Genomic DNA, 18,348 nt, shown 5'->3' on the forward strand with positions numbered 1-18,348 from the left:
ATGAAGAAATATGGCTATGTTCTATAGATGTGACAGCTCTATACACCTCAATCCCTCACAGGGAGGGCATCGAAGCTATGGAATGGTGCTTACTCAACAATGAAATAAGTGGAGGAGAAAAAACATTAATGCTTGAACTGTTACAGTTTGCTCTACTTCATAGTTATTTCAATTGGGAAGGTGACTTTTATGAACAATGTAGTGGAACATCTATGGGTTTTGCGGGGGCACCGTCCTACGCAAACACCTTTATGGCCAAATTTGAGCACGATCACATAATTCATAACACAAACTGGTCATCGGGACTTATGGTCTTTAAAAGATACATTGATGACATTTTCCTAATCTGGAAGGGTGATAAAGACATATTGGTTAACAACATTCAGAGACTGAACTGTGTACACGACCGGATCAAATTTACTCACCAAATGGATCAAAAAGAATTGGCTTTTTTGGATGTGAAAATTCTTCTTGAACAGAACAGGTTGAGAACAAGTGTATATACCAAAGAAACAGACAGAAACAGTGGTTTACATTATGAAAGCTTTCATCATTTTTCACTAAAGAAACATCTTCCTATATCCCAATTCATTCGGCAGAAAAGAATCACATCTGATCCACAAGACTTGCTCTCCACCATCGACAAACAGATCCTAAAATACAAACAAAGAGGCTATCCCACTCCTTTATTGGAAGAATCTAAAACCAAAGTTATGAATATGCAAAGAGAGTCTCTACTAGTCACCAAAGAAAAAAGAGATACTAAGAAAACAGTATGTGTTCTAAAGCATTCTTTACAATCAGCAAAAATAGTTAACATCATGAAAAAGTATTGGGTACTTATCACTAAAGAACCGGATCTGGAACCACTGTTTGCTGAAAATATCACTTTTGCATATAACAGATCTAAGAATCTAAAAGAACTGCTAAAAAAGAAAAACTCACCAAAAGAAACCAACCACAAAGGCATGCAGAGGTGCGAAAATTGTATTCATTGTAATAATGTGATGACAGGACAGATATTCACCCATCCCATGACAGGCAAAAAAGTGACCTTATTACACTCAGGAACGTGTGATACGAAGAATGTTATTTATGGAATCAAGTGTCCATGTGGAAAATTGTATATAGGACAGACAGAGAGAAAAATCAAAATAAGAATAACTGAACATAAAAGCAATATTCGGTTGAAAAATATGAAATCCACACTGGCTACACATTGGCTAGAAGCCGGGCACAACATAGCACAACTTCGCTTCACAATACTGGAAGTCATTAAACACCACCCTGAAAGAGACACTCATATATCAAGACTAAGATCAGAATACTTCTGGATAAAGAAAATGGGCAGCCTACAACCGAATGGACTCAATGACAGGATAGAATTATCCTGCTTCTTATAAAGACATTGTGGGAAGCCGAGTTTATTAATTCCTGCATGACAATGAGACTTTCCCTATCCAAAATGGCCGACACCAAAGTTAATTTGATTCATTTCAATATATTTTTATTTAATATAGTTTTGACCATGTGTGAGCCCAGTCATATAATATAATGCTGAACATTACCGCAATATTAATAACTTTTAGCATGATTTAATTGTTCCAGAAAATTTAACTGTTTCAGAAAATTTAACTGTTTCAGAAAATATAGTTTGCTTTTTAATAGATTAATTTCATAGCTGCGCAAAGTCTGTGAGAGAGGATCCTCATTTACACGGATTTAAATAATATAGAATAAGGACTGCTACAGAGTCCGAGGTCGCGATCATGTGATCGCTAACTAAGCCAATCAGCGCATAGATAGCTTTAAATAGCGTCACCCAGTATGTCAGGTAACAGCGGATTCGTGGAGAACATGTGAGCGAGGGACGCTTTTCAGTTTTCATTTCCCAGTAAGTACATAACACGAAGGAGGGATAGAATGCGCGCTTAAAATGTTTGCCCTAGTAAAACTCCGTGTTATTTAAGCGGCACAGTTGAATGAATGTTATTTTTATCCTTTAACATGGGACTTTAGTATTTTATGTTAAATACGGCTTTTTTGGTGTTTGAAAATTTCTAGCGCTGACACAAACAAGGATGTGTAATGTAAATAGTGATTATGAGGATATTTGGAGAGTCGCAGATGTTTGTTCACATTGTTAGACACAGTATAATATGCATTAATGTAATCTAAGTTTAAGGGCTGATTGCGACCTTTTCTTGATTTTCTTTAATAGAGACCCCCGAAGAAGGGTCATAGACCCGAAATGCATTGGGTATATGAGAGATGAGACCCAAGATTGTTTTGAAAACGAAAGGATTTAAGTGAATGGAAAAGAAAGAATAAACAAAGAATATTGATACAAATGAAAAAGTTTGAATTATCATTATTTTGGTATACACATACACCAGAGGAGAACCCAGTGGTTCACGTGAAAGTGTGCAAGGTGTTACCATAGACATCGGGACTCCCCGGTGTCTCACTTTTCGCTAGACATTGAAGTAGTGGTTTCAGACTAAACCACCAAAGGTAACAGTGCACAAAAACGAATGAGTTTAATTAGGAACAAGTCAAATACAAGAGTGCTGGACGGACCCTATCACGGGTCATAAAAATTCCACCATGGTATTTGGAATTTGTGTGGGCATCTGTGTCCAAAGCGATGCAATCTGAGAACCTAAATGTCTTCGTAATAGTCCATTAGGGGACAAAGATTTTGTTGGTATAATGTAAAATGTAGTGGTTGGCTACCTCTGTGACAGGGACAAAGAATAGTGCTGTTATTCTTTTTATTTCAAAGACAAATTAGCTGTTTGTAGAATATTCTGTAGATTTCTGGAGGTGTCTCTGTATATTTTGATTGAAATGATGGTAAAAACTTGTATGGCTGTGTTTGGGTACATTTTTAGAATGGTTGGAATCATGGTTTGCTCCAAATTCTATGAATATTTTTTGAGGTAGTAGTTATTTTTATGTTTTATATGGTTTAAAAGGTCATAATAAGTGCTGCTTTGTTTATTTGGAGCATGATTGATATATATATATATATATATATATATATATATATATATATATATATTCACTGAAAAAACCATTGGTTATAGAACATATATAGTTAGGAATTTGCATTTACAAAACCTTATTTTACTCGCATAAAACCATTGAAATTCCATATATAGTTAGATGCGCTAACTATATATCGCGCACCCGCAATCCACTGCTGATGATGTCACATATTACATCATTCATGACATGGTTAGTGACATCACTGATGACATCACTGATGACATCTCAAATGACATCACTTATGACAACATCCAGTGACTGTATGTTTCTGTAAAGTTAAAATGTGTCTTACATATTGAAGAATGAGTGGATGTATAAGTGTCTGAAAGAAGGATTTAGTAGGTGCATGACTGACTGTATGAGAGAATGATTAAATGTGTCTTAATGAGTGCATGGGTTAGTGACTAAACTATCTTAATTTGTGCATCATTATATCTGTTGTTCTACAAACTGCTGCATGTGTTGATCAGTAGCTATATGAATAACTGTATGGGTTATTGATTGGTTGTCCAAGTATTTGTATGGGACACTGAGTGTGTGTGTATGGGTAGCTGGGAGGTGTGTGACTCTGTACATAGATGTGTGAGTAGTTGATTCACTATATGTATGGGTTCAAAACTGCATGTGGAAACAGCTGTATGGGCGGATGACTGTGTGCATTAGTGTATTAGTGAGTGAATGGATATCTCAGTGCTACATGTCAAAGTAGTACATATGTAAAACACAGTACATGTGAGAGTTGACATATATAAATAACTGTGCATAAGAGCCAGTGAATGTGTGAGTGGCTGTATGGATCATTGTGAACTTGTATCAGGGATTGTATAACAGAGTAAATATGTGTTAGTATATGTTTGAATAAGTAAGGTGTGTATAACTGTATAGTTGAGGAAATGGAAGTGTGATTGATTGTTTGCATGACTGACTAGGTGTGTGAGTAACTCCATGGATGAGTGACAGTCTGTGACTGTCTGTTTACACTGATTGTATCTAAGGTTATATTAGAGTCTGAAGAGGTTCATGGTATTATCACATGAATGATATCATCAGTGATGTGATCAGTAATGTCAAATGAGATGTTATCAGTGATTTTATCAGTGATGTCATTTGAGATGTCATCAGTGATGTCATCAGTGATGTCACTAACCATGTCATGAATGATGTAATATGTGACATCATCAGCAGTGGATTGCGGGTGCGCGATATATAGTTAGCGCATCTAACTATATATGGAATTTCAATGGTTTTATGCGAGTAAAATAAGGTTTTGTAAATGCAAATTCCTACCTATATATGTTCTATAACCAATGGTTTTTTCAGTGAATTTTCAAGGTTTTGTAAATGCAAATTCCTAACTATATATGGACTATAACCTATGGTTTTTTCTGTGAATTTCAATGGTTTTTTAATAGCAAATATCAAAAGCTGTCAAATGTCAAGTACGTGATAGGTAAAAACGTTTTCGTGTTTATGCAGGCTGATGTGCTTTGAACGCTGCCCCCCCCTCCCCTCTTTTCTCTTAGTAGTACTCTCTCTTTGCAGATAGTGAAGGGTAGTTAACGCAGACCTTTACCCCCGTTGTAATCCGTCGTACCTGCTTGTCTCTCCATTTGATTGATTGTTATCCAAGCATTTACTGTTTTAGAATTGGTTCTCTTTGGATCATTCTCTATTTACAAACAAGCACAAAGTCGCAATACTCTGTTTAGTCTTTGCAGATAGTGAAAAATCGTGTAAAAAAATAAAAGTAATCGAGCAAAATCAGTAGACCACTAATTGGATCTCTTTTTGACCTCGCTAAAATACAAACATTAGGAACAACCCTTCATGAGAAATACGAAAATAGTGAGATGAACTGAGCTCCACACCATGATGGCTGCAAGACAACTCGACTCCGCCACCCACCCCGCCCAAAATAACAACTAACCCTATGCAAATATTATAAATATATACAACACACCAGCAAAGTAACAGGGTAAAACATTTTATTAAATAACTATTTACATAACTATTTTATACTTTTTGTTGCCCGATCCGGCTAGCTCAATCGATCGAGCATGAAACTCATGCACTGATAGCAAGTGTTGCTGCTGATGCTATGCAGACAAAAATTGGTTTTCAGTTTGTACATTCTTTAAGATTTTTCCATCCAAGGCTGGTTGAGAGTTTGTAGAACGATGGCTTCAGATTTTCTACATACGGTGTGGTGGCGCGAACTGGGAGGGGGCGTTTGGATCCTGCCCCTTCCCCAAATAAGATTTTCATATGTGAGTGTTCGTTCATGCTTTTGGTCCCTGAGTTGCTTCGATGTCACTGCCTTACACAAATGGCATAAGTCCTGGATGTTGAGTGCCATACTTCAGAGTTCTAAGCAGCGCTTGTAACACTGTCTAAACCTTATTTGCACCTGCTGCAGCTTCACTATTCAAAGTAAGTGGGGTCCGTTTGTGGACCTGACTGCATTGGAAAACAATGTGATACGGTGCCTCCCTAAACCGCTTGACGGAGGCCCCCGAGGGGCGGTGAGATGGCACGGACTGGGAGGGGGCGCTTGGCTCCTGCCCCCTCCCCAAGTCGTGTTGCCCTGGTGTGGCCTGAGATCGCCCCCGACATAGGCGGCCGGCTCCCGGGGTCCGGCGGAATTTTTTGCCTTTTGATGACTCTTCCATTCTGGACCTTGTCCCACAATCCGTTTGACCTGAAGACACGCTGTAGTGGGGCGCCCCTTTACCGTTTTAGTTGCCATTCCGCCCGCTTTTGCTACTCTGTGCCTCTTCCGCCATTCAGCTGTTTACTGCCCGCTCTTGCGACTACAGCGTCTCGCTCACCATGTAGTTGAGTTGCTCCCGCTCTTGCGATTTAACAGAACTTTTTGGACTGCTGAAAGCGGTTGTATTCCGACCGCTGGTTGGTGGAGACATTTTGACTATATTCTGGACCTGCGTTGTCGCGTAATGCGTCATATGACGCGCCGCGTTAGCGCACCCGGAAGTGCTCCGGTGCGCAAGGCGCAGCTTCCCGGAAACGATCCAGAGCGCGCCGCGCAGCGCGTAACGTAAGCATAACAGGTCATGTGACTTGTTAATAAAACTTTTCATTGGTTCATTTTACTTTTGTTTTCCTAATGATGTAAGACTAGGTCATGTGACCTAAAAATAACACTTTTCATTGGATTAAAACATTTTTTTTCCCAAACGATGAAAGCCCCACCTTGTTTCTGGATGTTTCAGACTGAAGCTGGCGTCACCATGAGAGCACCACCATCTCGTAGCTCCGTCGTGGCCATTCCGCAAGCAATCATGGCAGCCGCTCCCCACCGGAAGCCTGCGGGAGTCGAGGGCCCCCAAGACTTTTGTAGAATCTTCAAGTCTGAGGGGCCGCTTTCGAGAATGGGACCCAAGCCCTGGCAGACAAGCGTCCGAGTTCCAAGGTGTCCCAGGGCCATTTTACTGGACCAGGCCCAAATCCGAAGAGCCGGCCGCCATTTTAAGAGTCCTGTGGCAGCCGCCTATCGCTGCACCGCAAGAGTGGGAGCAACTCAACTACATGGTGAGCGAGACGCTGTAGCCGTAAGAGCGGGCGGTAAACAGCTGAATGGCGGAAAAGGCACAGTGTAGCAAAAGCGGGCGGAATGGCAACTGAAACGATAAAGGGGCGCCCCACTACAGCAGACGAGCCTCCGCCATGTGCTTCAAAACTGCATACGTATCTCGTGATATCAAGGTTGGGCAACCAGTACACAACAAGCAGTTACGAGTCCCATTTACACCGGCGCCATTTTGGGCGCGGCCGGGCAGGTCCAGGATCTAGTCAAACATAACAAATGAGGCTGACGTCTCTGAAGCAGTTGACGCACAGCAGGACATAGCAAATAAACATGAAGTCTCTAAAGCTGTTAACTCACGGCAGGACAAAACAAGTGAACCTGAAACCTCTGGAATAATTGTCCCTCAAAAGAACAACACACAACACTCTGTAGAGCCTGAAGAAAGAAAAACAGAAGGGCACTGTAGTTTCAGACACACTTAACACTAATGACTTAACAAAGATATCGTCTGTTTATGAAGCAGTTATCATGTTCACAGAATTGACAAAGAAGTGTGCAGACACCAATGCTATTAAGAAACACAAGGAAATCCCTAACGCATCAGCATTCTCGGAAGAGTTTGACACAGATAACATCTTAAGGAACAAAGAAAGACAAAATAAGGATGAGGAAGTTATCACTTTAGTTTTTTCATCAGCTAGCGACAGCAAGAAACATATTGTAATGGAGATTAGAGAGGCTACGGATGGATGAATAAATTATCAAAAGAAATGGCGACTCCCCCCTTTAGCAGATTAGCTAAATCTTTGCGTAATTTGGACATTAAAGTTATATTATTATTGTTGTTGTTGTTATGGTTATAGTTCTGGTTAATTTTAGCAAGAAACACATTGTAATGGAGATTAGAGAGGCTACAGATGGGTGAATAAATTATCAAAAGAAATGGCGACTCCCCCCTTTAGCAGATTAGCTAAATGTTTGCGTAATTTGGGCATAAAAGTTATATTATTGTTGTTGTTGTTGTTATCGTTATAGTTCTGGTTAATTTCCATTCAGAGTGTCCTACACAGCACCTCTCTAGGTAAACACTACTTTATGTAAAACCTGGGACATAGCACTCATTGAAACTATAGTTGGTCACCATGGGGTTTAAAGAAGGGATGGTTCTTCACCTGGGTGCCTTCCACAACTCAGCACGTTGTGCTGCCTTGGGACTATTCGCACAAAAGACAGCTTCTGACCATTGTTGTTTTTTTTTGTCAAAAAATGTTTAAATATATTTACAGTTTTTGTTGCGTTCGTTATATTTAAAAGTTAATACATTTTTATAATCCTACTTTCTTGGAGTACTATATTTTTTTTAAAAATCGGGTGAATGGGGCCTTGAATCGGGTTATTGTCATGTGTGGGCTTTGCAAGTGTACTGCTACAGGATCGGACATTTCAAACTCAAATGCACGTTCTTTTTCTTACCTTTCCGAAGCATGGAGCGCAATAGCAGGCAGAGAAAGGGTGATGCACGTGTTGAACACTGCCTGGCCTGGCAAGTTGCTGGCAGTGCCCCCCCCGCCCGCTCCTGAAAGAGGGCACACACACACCGCCGCCCCGAGTACTTCACAAATCTTTAAAAGACCATGCGCTTGTTCATGAGGCTTAAATGGTTTATCACCCCTTCTAGAACCCCTGCATCGACCCTCTGACGTTTCCTGGAAGAATTAGCACGTAACACAATACCAAGCCCTGTCAGCTGAAACCCCCGAGGAATCGTGGGGCATATTATCAAGGGGGTTTATTTCCGCTTTTTTGGCTTTAAAAGCCAAGAAAGCGGAGATAAAATTATCTCCTTATTACCAAGCTGTCGCTAACACCAGTTAGTGACAGCTAAAAGGAGATAGCGACCATCTTGGGCCCCGCTTTGCATGTCAGTGATATTTATCACTAATGACATGCAAAGTGGGCGTGCCAAGATGTTAGCGACTGGAAACAGTCCCTAACATCGCTATCTCCTATTACCAACTTTTGGAGATATTCGCGCTAAGCGCGAATATCTCCAAAAGCTAACACCTGCCCTGAGCAGTTTTTAGCCATGTTATCCAATGGGAGGTGGATAACATGGCTAAGAGCATTTGCTGGATAATGCATGAATATCGCTGACTTTTCAGCGATATTCATGCATTGCGGCCGTTTTTTATCGCATTTGCGATAAACCTTGCTAATAGCAAGGTTTATCTGCGATAAAATTCGCCGATGTGCGGCGATAATTTTTGTCTCTAAACAAGTTAGAGACAAAAATTATCGCTAGTTGTTGGTAATATGCTCCCAGGTTTTTGCTTGCAGGAATCGGGAGGCGGGAGACTAGCACTGAAATCAGTAGTCTCACGCCTGAATCGGGAGCATTGGTATGTCTGGATTCTCTACAGCTGGGGCCATAAACTACATCCGCAGGGCTAGGTGATAGCCTGGGTCCGGCCTGGACAATCGGACACAGAGGAAGAGGAGTGTCAGAGGGTGCGGTAGTGAATAGGGTGAAAGGGAGGTGTCGGCGGGCACAGGGTGTGATTCTCAGGGAAGAGCAGCGCAGATGGGGGGAAGTATATGGCCCATGCATGAGAGAGAGAGCGGGGGTGACCAGTGCGTGGGGGAGATGCTTGCGAGGGTGGGGAGCTGTGCTGAGAATCGACGGCGTGCAGAGAGTGGGTCTGGTCAAGGCATCTAAAATGGCTGCCGTGCACGACAAAATTATGGCATTGGACAAAAAGGCAAGATGGCGCAGACAATGTTTATCAATAAGGATTCATTTATAACAAAATATTTACTCGCAGTGACAAAATGGTGGTCAACACTTCCTGATTTCCATTGAATCGAACGTTAACAGACGTCACGCAGCAAAAAAAAAAAAAGCTCACGCACAGCCGCTGTAAGACATGTATCAACATATATGAGCCTCCTCAGCCACCCTCAGAAAACATAAGGGATCAGGATACGTCTCCCGCACCCCCTTATACCTAGTAATTTAATTAAAACGAAACACAAAATGGCGAATTCCCGCTTCGCTACCAGTTTGCGGCCCAGTTCGCGGCCCGGGAAGCGCTTCTACCGTGAAAAATATTTTTTTTTTATTTTCCCCACGGGACCCTTTAATAACCCCAACATCATTCCTAGGGGGTCAAGAGGGGTATACCTTGCCCCCTTTCATTAAATTCCCCCTTCGTTTTTCACCTCTTCTTCTCTCTCGATCCTACCGAGAGATAAGATGGCGGCCGCTCCGGACTGTTTAGAATGTTGACAGACACCGGAGAGCCAATCAGCTTCGCATCGCAAAGTTCCGTTTCGCGAAAAGTAAGCGGACCGGAGCGCAGCCCGGAGCGCTGTTACAGATATATATCTTGTTTTGAACGTTAATTTCTCAAAAACCACTGGAGCACATATATTGAGACCTAGCAAAGGCACATCGGGCTAACAGTCCCTACAATTTTGCCAAGTTTCGTGCAAATCCATTCAGCCGTTCGAGCTAAAAGTGAGGCCAAAGGCACTATGGAAAAATGAATGGGAAAAACGTGTTTTGGGACCCCCCTTTTTTCTCGGCCCCCCCTTGATGAAACCCCCCCGAATTTTCAGGGGCTGCTCAGAAACAAAATGTGCCATTTTCCTGAAAATTTCAGCCGATTCCGTCCACAAACGCCAAAGTTATTAGACATAGAATTTTCAAAAGTTCCATAGACAAATAATCCTAACTATATATACCTACTGGCGACACGCCAGTAGGTTATATATATATATATATATATATATATATATATATATATATATATATATATATATATATATATATATATATATGTATATATGTATATATATATATATATTCACTGAAAAAACCATAGGTTTCACATCAGTTATAGTTAGGAATTAGCATTTAAAAAACCTATTAAATTCACTGAAAAAACCATAGGTTTCACACCAGTTATAGTTAGCTGGAAATTTTACTGACATAAAACCATTGAAATTCCACGTTATAGTTAGTTGGACTCACTATAACTTGCGCGTGTAATGCACTGCTGATGACGTCACATATTACATCACTCATGACATGGTCAGTGACATCACTCATGACATCACTGATGACACCATCCAGTGAATGTGTGCCTTTCTGAAAAATAAATATGTTTTATATATGTATATGTAATGGTCAATGGAAGAATAAATGTTTAAATAAGTGTCTTAATGGATGTTATTTAAAAAAAAATTGATTGGTTAACTGGCTTATTAAGCGTATTTTAGTGAATACATATATCAGCGAATATTGTTTAAATATTTAAATGTTTGTATCAGTGTTTCACTTTGTGTATAAGTGGCTGCATGGGTTGGTGAGTAGCTACATGTGTGTGTATATGGGTTATTAGATGTTTTTTTTTAGTATCAGTATGAGTGTCTGTATGGTTTGGTGGGGGTATTACTTAGCACATAGATACATCAATGACTGACTCACTGTTTGTATGTGTTTGGAAGACGGCATATGTGCAGGACTGTATGGATGGATGAGTGTGTATATGTGTGTGTTAGTGTGTGAATGACTGTCTCACTAGTGTCTTTATCAGTAACTACATATGTTTTAATCCAGTATATGTGAGTATTGATGTATATAAGTGAGTATATGTGAAAGTGAGAGATTGTAAGAGTTCCTGTTTAAATAAGTGTGTGTTTCTATAAGTGATTGTTTAAGAGAGTAAGTATGTGTAATTTTCCTTAGAAGTAAGGTGGTAGTGTGTGTATAGCTGTATATGCAAATAAATGGATGTTCAATAGTTTATTTGCATGTGTGAGTATGTGTGTGAGCAACTTTTGGAAGACTGTCGATGTGTTACAGGATGTATAGGTGTATCACTACATATGATGAGTGAGTATATGTATGAGTGACTATATAGAACTGTTGGTGAATTAGTGGATGTGTATGTAAATGGTGGAATTACTGAATTGGTTGTTGTAACTGGTATGGGTATCTCCTTTTTTTTGAAAATTTTAGTTTCTATTTTTGAATATGTGTTTCAAGGGTTACAGTGAAAGGAGTTCTGTCACTCTGTCACAAGGATGGTGTCATCAGTGATGTCATTAGTGATGTCACTGACCATGTCATGAGTGATGTAATATGTGACATCATCAGCAGTGCATTACACGCGCAAGTTATAGTGAGTCCAACTAACTATAACGTGGAATTTCAATGGTTTTATGTCAGTAAAATGTCCAGCTAACTATAACTGGTGTGAAACCTATGGTTTTTTCAGTGAATTTAATAGGTTTTTTAAATGCTAATTCCTAACTATAATGGATGTGAAAGCTATGGTTTTTTCAGTGAATTTCATAGTTTTTTAAATGCTAATTCCTAACTATAACCGGATGAGAAACCTTTGGTTTTTTCAGTGAATTTCATAGGTTTTTTAAATGCTAATTCCTAACTATATATATAAGGCCCCAAACCTATATTTTTTTCTTTGAATTTCAAAATTTTGTTAATTGCAAATGTCTATAGCTATAAAATGTAATATTTTTGAAAAAGAATGAATCCTATATTTTATTTGTATTTAAAACAATTTTTTTAATGTATATATATATATTTTTTTTTACCCTGGAGCGCTCCCGGGGCGCGCCCCGGTGAGCGTCCCCGAAAGCGTAGTCTTTTGAAGCGCCCCAGGGCGCGCTCCGGAGAGCGTCCCGTTAGCCCTATTGCCGCGAACGAAAACATCATTGTGACGTATCGCGTAGCCGCGTCCACGTGATACGCACGGCGTAAGCGCACCCGGAAGCACTCGAGCGAATATGATCGCGCAACGTAAACATGTGACGCGCTTACACGACGCGCCCGGGGGCGCGCCGCGTAAGCGCGTTGGTCATGTGACCTGAAAATAACACTTTTTATTGGTGCAGAACAGTTTTGGTTTCATAATGATGAAATCCCTGGTCTTGTGACCTGAAAATAACACTTCTCATTGGTTCAGGACTTTTTTTTTCCAAATGATGAAAGACCCCACCTTTTTTCCTTATTCTGACTTTGTCCTTTTACTTAGGAAGACCTGTATTGCAATCTTTAAGGTATATTTTGTACTTTGAAATGTCTTCAAAAGCAGCAGCAGCTGGAACATCTGCACCACCACCACCACAACCACCAAGAGGACCACCACAAGATTACATTGGTGGTCAACAAGAGGAGGAGGAGGAGAAGGAGGAGGAGCAGGAGGGGAGGAGAAGATGGCTGCAAGAACACAATACCCCATACCAGCCAAAACCACACATTGTTTGGGAGGTTTTTTTTATCCCAGAGGGCAAGAAAAAAGTCAATGTGGCCAAGGTGACTAGCCTAATCTGTGGCATGGAACTTTCCAGGGGAAACCCTAATAAGAAATACTCTTTTGGAAACAACACCATGATTCGCCACATGCAGCGCAGGCATCCAATCAACTATTCTGCTGCAGAGATGAGGGAACTGGCCAGTAACCTCCCTCAATCTTCAAGCTCCACCTCCCAAAGAAATCAACCCACTCCAACGGGACCAGAGGCAAGGGAGACGATCCCTTGCATTCAGCCACGGTTTGCAGATTTTCGTATAACATGCATACATTGTGGTAAGACCATCTCCTATGGTGAACTGAGCATAAAGCTCATCGTCCTTGCTGGGGACAACCACAAATGCCCCAAAAACCCCAAATTTTGTGTTATTTTTTTTCTGCTCCAGTTGAGCCATTTTCAATTCCCTGTTTTTTCGTATATCCCCATAAAAATACCCCAAAAAATATAAAATAGTTCATAAAAGCCAAAAAAAGTACAAAATGTTCCAAAAACACAAAAAAATATAAAACAACAAAAAGAAGAAGAAAAACAGTTCTTTTTAGAACTACCTCCAATTTATAAAAAAAGGCTACATTTTTTAATAACTCTGTCGTTCTTCTTTCCCCATGGGCCGCACCCCGAAAAAAAAATGTTTTGTTGCCCCTCGGGGTTTTTTTTATAGCCCCCACAACAAACCTAGGGGGTCAGGGGGGTCTACCATGCCCCCTTATGGTCATTTCCCCCCTTTTTTTTCCACCTCTTGTGTCTCTATCCTACTGAGACACAAGATGGCGGTGCGCATCTCGCGTGTCGCGCCCGCTGCGCTCCCCGGTGCGCGTACCGGGTCGCGGCCATAGATATATATATTTTTTTGAACCTAAATTACTCAAAATCCACTGGAGCACATATCTTGAGACATAGCAAAGGCACATCGGGCTACCAGTCCCTACAATTTTGCCAAGTTTGGTGGAAATCCAATCAGCCGTTAGTGTTAAAAGTGAGTTTGACCGCCCTATGGAAATTAACATGGGGAAAACATGTTTTGGTACCCCCCTTTTATCTTGGCTCCCGCTTGACGAATCCCCCCCAAACTTTCAAGGAAGGACCGGAGCTCCGCAAGGCAAATTTGAGGAAATTTTCAGGCAGATTCGTCAACCGGCCCCACGTTATTCCAAATAGAATTTCGAGATTTTGCATTGAAAAAAATCCTAACTATAACTACCTACTGGTGACCGCCAGTAGGTAAAAAAAAAAAATAAAAAAAATAAAATATATATATATATATATATATATATATATATATATATATATATATATGGGGTATTTGTTTTTTGATGGTCATGGTGTATAGTCTATATCTTAGTGAATGGTGTGAGACACATTTTGAAGGTCCCATCCATCATCAATGTGTGACACTCGCTAAGTTGTACTAAGTTATCTGCATTAGAGATTATTAGAATGTGTTTTGCCTTATTTAGGTGGTCATGTAAAAGGAAAAGTTCCACAGTATGTGTAATAGTAAAATGTTCAAGTATGTGTATATCTTGGTATCTTCTTGGAGCAGGTAGGATATCACTGGTGGCTTTTTTAGTTTGTTGCAATTAAACATTTCTAAGGTGGGGATAGGTGGTAATTACCCAATTATCTGTTTGGGGACTTCAGGTAATATATATTTATGGATTTTGTTGTAGGTTCCTGGGAGTTAGTGCTTGTCTCTTTTATATCCTGCAATATTTCCCTCGCTTCTATTTCAGTCACATTTGGGGGTAGTTGTGCTGTCTTACATGAATTACAACATCATCTTTTATAGGTGCCCTCCAGTACCATGTATTTGAATACTGTTTAGGACATTTTCACTTTATAGTTTCCTGAGATGCTCTTTCTTGGCTGTAGGTGTAGCTAGTGATTTAGTAACTACTTTCCTCTCTGTGAAGTACCATGTTTTGCATCTTCTGTCATTTTATCTGAAAGTAGTGTGATGGTATAAATATATATGATATTATAAAGTTTGTACGTCTGTTATTTACATGTAAAAATATGCAACTGCTTCTATTTTGTATACTTACATATATGTTATGTTTAGATGTTTCACATGATTTTGAAGCTTTTCTGTTGGGTATGTTCTAAGGTAGAGCAGGTGCTTTCTTTTCTGTTGGTTTAAAAAAAAGTAAGTTTAATTTTTTTAGTTTTTCTTTTTTTAGTTGATTTTTACCAATCCATACACAATAGACCAATGAGCACAGCAGCAAAGTGAACAGGGTGGAGCATAAAAACGGAAAACAGACAAACGAGGAAGAAGACAAAAATCATTCATAGTAACATAAAACCTCCTTAACCGGAAATAATCATGAATAGTCACAATGATAACTGGTACAGGGACTCAAGATAACCAGCTTGGGAATATCCGTCCTTAAAGTGCAATAGAGAAATACAGCACATATTCATATCGCATCTAAAAAGATTTCGAGCTATCTCAGATACAGTACCCCAAACATGTACAAGAGTCATTCTACCTTAAGGTGGAATATAGAAATAATGTACATAATAATCAAGCAGCATCATACTGTTGATCCAGCCATGTACCAGTACCGATCTTTATAGAAACACCACTGTCTATTTATATAATCAGATATCCCAAGGAGAAAAATGTGGGCTGTCAGTGCTTAAAGTGCGTTGGGTTATGAAAATGCCCCAATATATCAATCATGAGATTGTATAACCATACCATTGCATAAAAACGAGAATATGGTGCAATGCTTGATAGTAAAAACACAATGATAAAAGCTGCGCATTATACTTTCCACAAGGTGCAAGAATTATAACCAAACACTCATTGCTTACAGCGACAGTGCTATATAATACACAACTCACTAAACCCATGTGGCAAAAATGCACATATACATAATAGAACTCTTCATCACCCATCTATAATCCTTTATTACTAGAGTAGATTACATAGCCCCTCGTTAAAACCCCCTGGGTAAAGCAGAGATCTAGGGCGAAATCCATAGTTTTTGCTCACCATGCCATTCCAGTTTGGACCCAGCCATATGCAAATCAGCCGTGACCCTGCGCCCCAATGGGAACAGTCTAGCCCGAACGGCCAGGCCAGGTCCTCCCTGGACTGGAAACAAGCATCCTAGGACCAGTTTCGGGCTTTCAGCCCTCATTAGCCAGAATAGCTTGACTCCATTTTCATGGAGAGCACGGGACTCCCGTGTGGGCATACCCGTCCCACTCGAGTGACAAATGCAAAAAAAACAATTGATGGACAGAATGCAGAACAATGTCATACATTCAACGAAGTACAGAGATCTGGGCATAAATCCATTGTTTCCTTGCTCACCATGCCATTCCAGTTTGGACCCAGCCAAATGCAAATCAGTCTTGACCCTGCGCCCCAATTGGAAACAGTCCAGCCCGAACTGCCAGGCCAGGACTGGAAACAAACAAACAAACAGTCTAATGTGGACTTGGTGCTTTCTTTTCTGTTGGTTGAAAAAAAAGTAACTTTCATTTTAAATGTTAATTTGTTGGTAGTTTCTAAAGCTTGAGGTTACTTAGGTTTATTTGTGCTTGCTCTTTAGTTGACTGTATCGTTTTTTAATAATTTATGTATGCTTACTTTCTTATATGGTTTTGCTGGCTTGTGATAGTTGTTTATTTTGGCAGTTTATTGGCTTTCCACGTTGTAGTTTTTCTTTTCGGAAGTCTATATAAAGAGGTAGAAGTAGGAGAGTGTTTTAATATTCATTTGCTACTTTATGTTTTTAAGTTAATAACAATTGTGTTTTAGTTGAACCCCTTTTCCCCCCTATGCTAAGCTTTTTTTTGGCTATTTGGTATAGTTTGCGCTTGGGCCCCTGTAACTTTTTGACCACATAAGGTATCCACGCCAAATTTGTGCCCTTTTCTTCTAACATCATGGGGATTCTAAAGGTATCCAGGGTTAGTGGATTCCCCTGAAGGGGACCCATAAATTAGCAAAAATATAGCTAATTTTAATTTATTTATTTAAACAGGAAAAAAGGGCTACAGATGAAAGCGTCTGTTTTTTCCCCTGCAAATGGTATCAAAAAATGGGTTGAGGTGCTCAAATCAGCATCCTCCTGGCTTTCAGGGACAAGCAGACTTTTGTCAGAAAACCAATTTTTTTTACACAGTTTTGGCATTTTTCTAGGACATAGCCTATTTTTGCTATTTTTTGTGATGTCAACCTCCTTCCAGTTAAGGGTAGAAATGTGTATGAAAAATATAATGGATACTAGAAACTATACATTTTAGAAAAGTAGACATAATTCTGAATTCAGCAAGGGGTCATTTGTGTAGATCCTTCAAGGTTTTTTTTAATAGAAACTAACCATTGAATATAGGAAAAATTGAAAATCAGTTGGAAAAAAAAACAGCCATTTATGTCAACGTTTTCACCTGTAACTTATTCTAATTCTGACAGCTGTTTGAAAGCAATATACCGTTGCATTTGCCAGATTGTTCTAGTTGTGGGATATATAGGACTTGTAGGTTCACCAAGAACCTGACGAACCCAGAGCCAATAACTGAGCAGCTTCTTGCAATGGTTTTTTATTATGAACCGGGTATAAAGCAATCCATTTGGGAAAATATATACAAAGAAAAATCGGTATGAGATACAACTATGTATTTCTGAAATTGGAACAAAATATAGAGTTTAGAAACAGTAGGTATTTGCACATGTCCGAAATTGTGAGTACCCATACTGGCATGAGAATTATAGGTCATTTTTCAAAATTACTTCTTTTTTACACTTTCATTTGGAAGGCAGAAATGCATCAAAAGTCAATAGATTATAACAGTTGCTCTACAATTCTATGGTATCCTAAGTCTCCTGATAAAAATGGTGCCTCACTTGTGTGGGTAGGCCTAGTGCCCGTGGCAAGAAACAACTCAAAACGCAACGTGGACACACTTTATTTTTACAGTGAAAACTGATAATTTTTTTGCAAAGTGCCTAGATGTAGATTTTGAACCCTAGTTCTGCGGTCACCTATGGAAACCTAGCAAACCTGTACATTTCTGAAAACTAGACACCAAGGGGTATCCAGGATGAGGTGACTTGACTGGCTCTCTCCAAGTTCTATTACCCAGAATCCCTTGCAAACCTCCAAAAAAACACACTTTCTCCACATTTCTGTGGTGGGAAGTTCTGGAATCTGCGAGGATCCACAGAATTCCACCCCTCCCGCATTCCCCAAAGTCTTCCAAGAAAAATGGTACCTCACATGTGATTGGAAGCCTAGTGTCCGCAACATGAATCGGCCCAAAACGCGACGTTTACACACCACATTTTCACAATGAAAACAGACTCTTTTTTTGCAAAGGGCCTAGATGTAGATTTTGAAACCTAACTCTACAAGCACCTGGGGAAACCTAGCAAACCTATACATTTTTTT

This window comes from Lissotriton vulgaris, chromosome 5 (assembly GCF_964263255.1).
Source record: "Lissotriton vulgaris chromosome 5, aLisVul1.2, whole genome shotgun sequence".
Lineage (NCBI taxonomy): Eukaryota > Metazoa > Chordata > Amphibia > Caudata > Salamandridae > Lissotriton > Lissotriton vulgaris.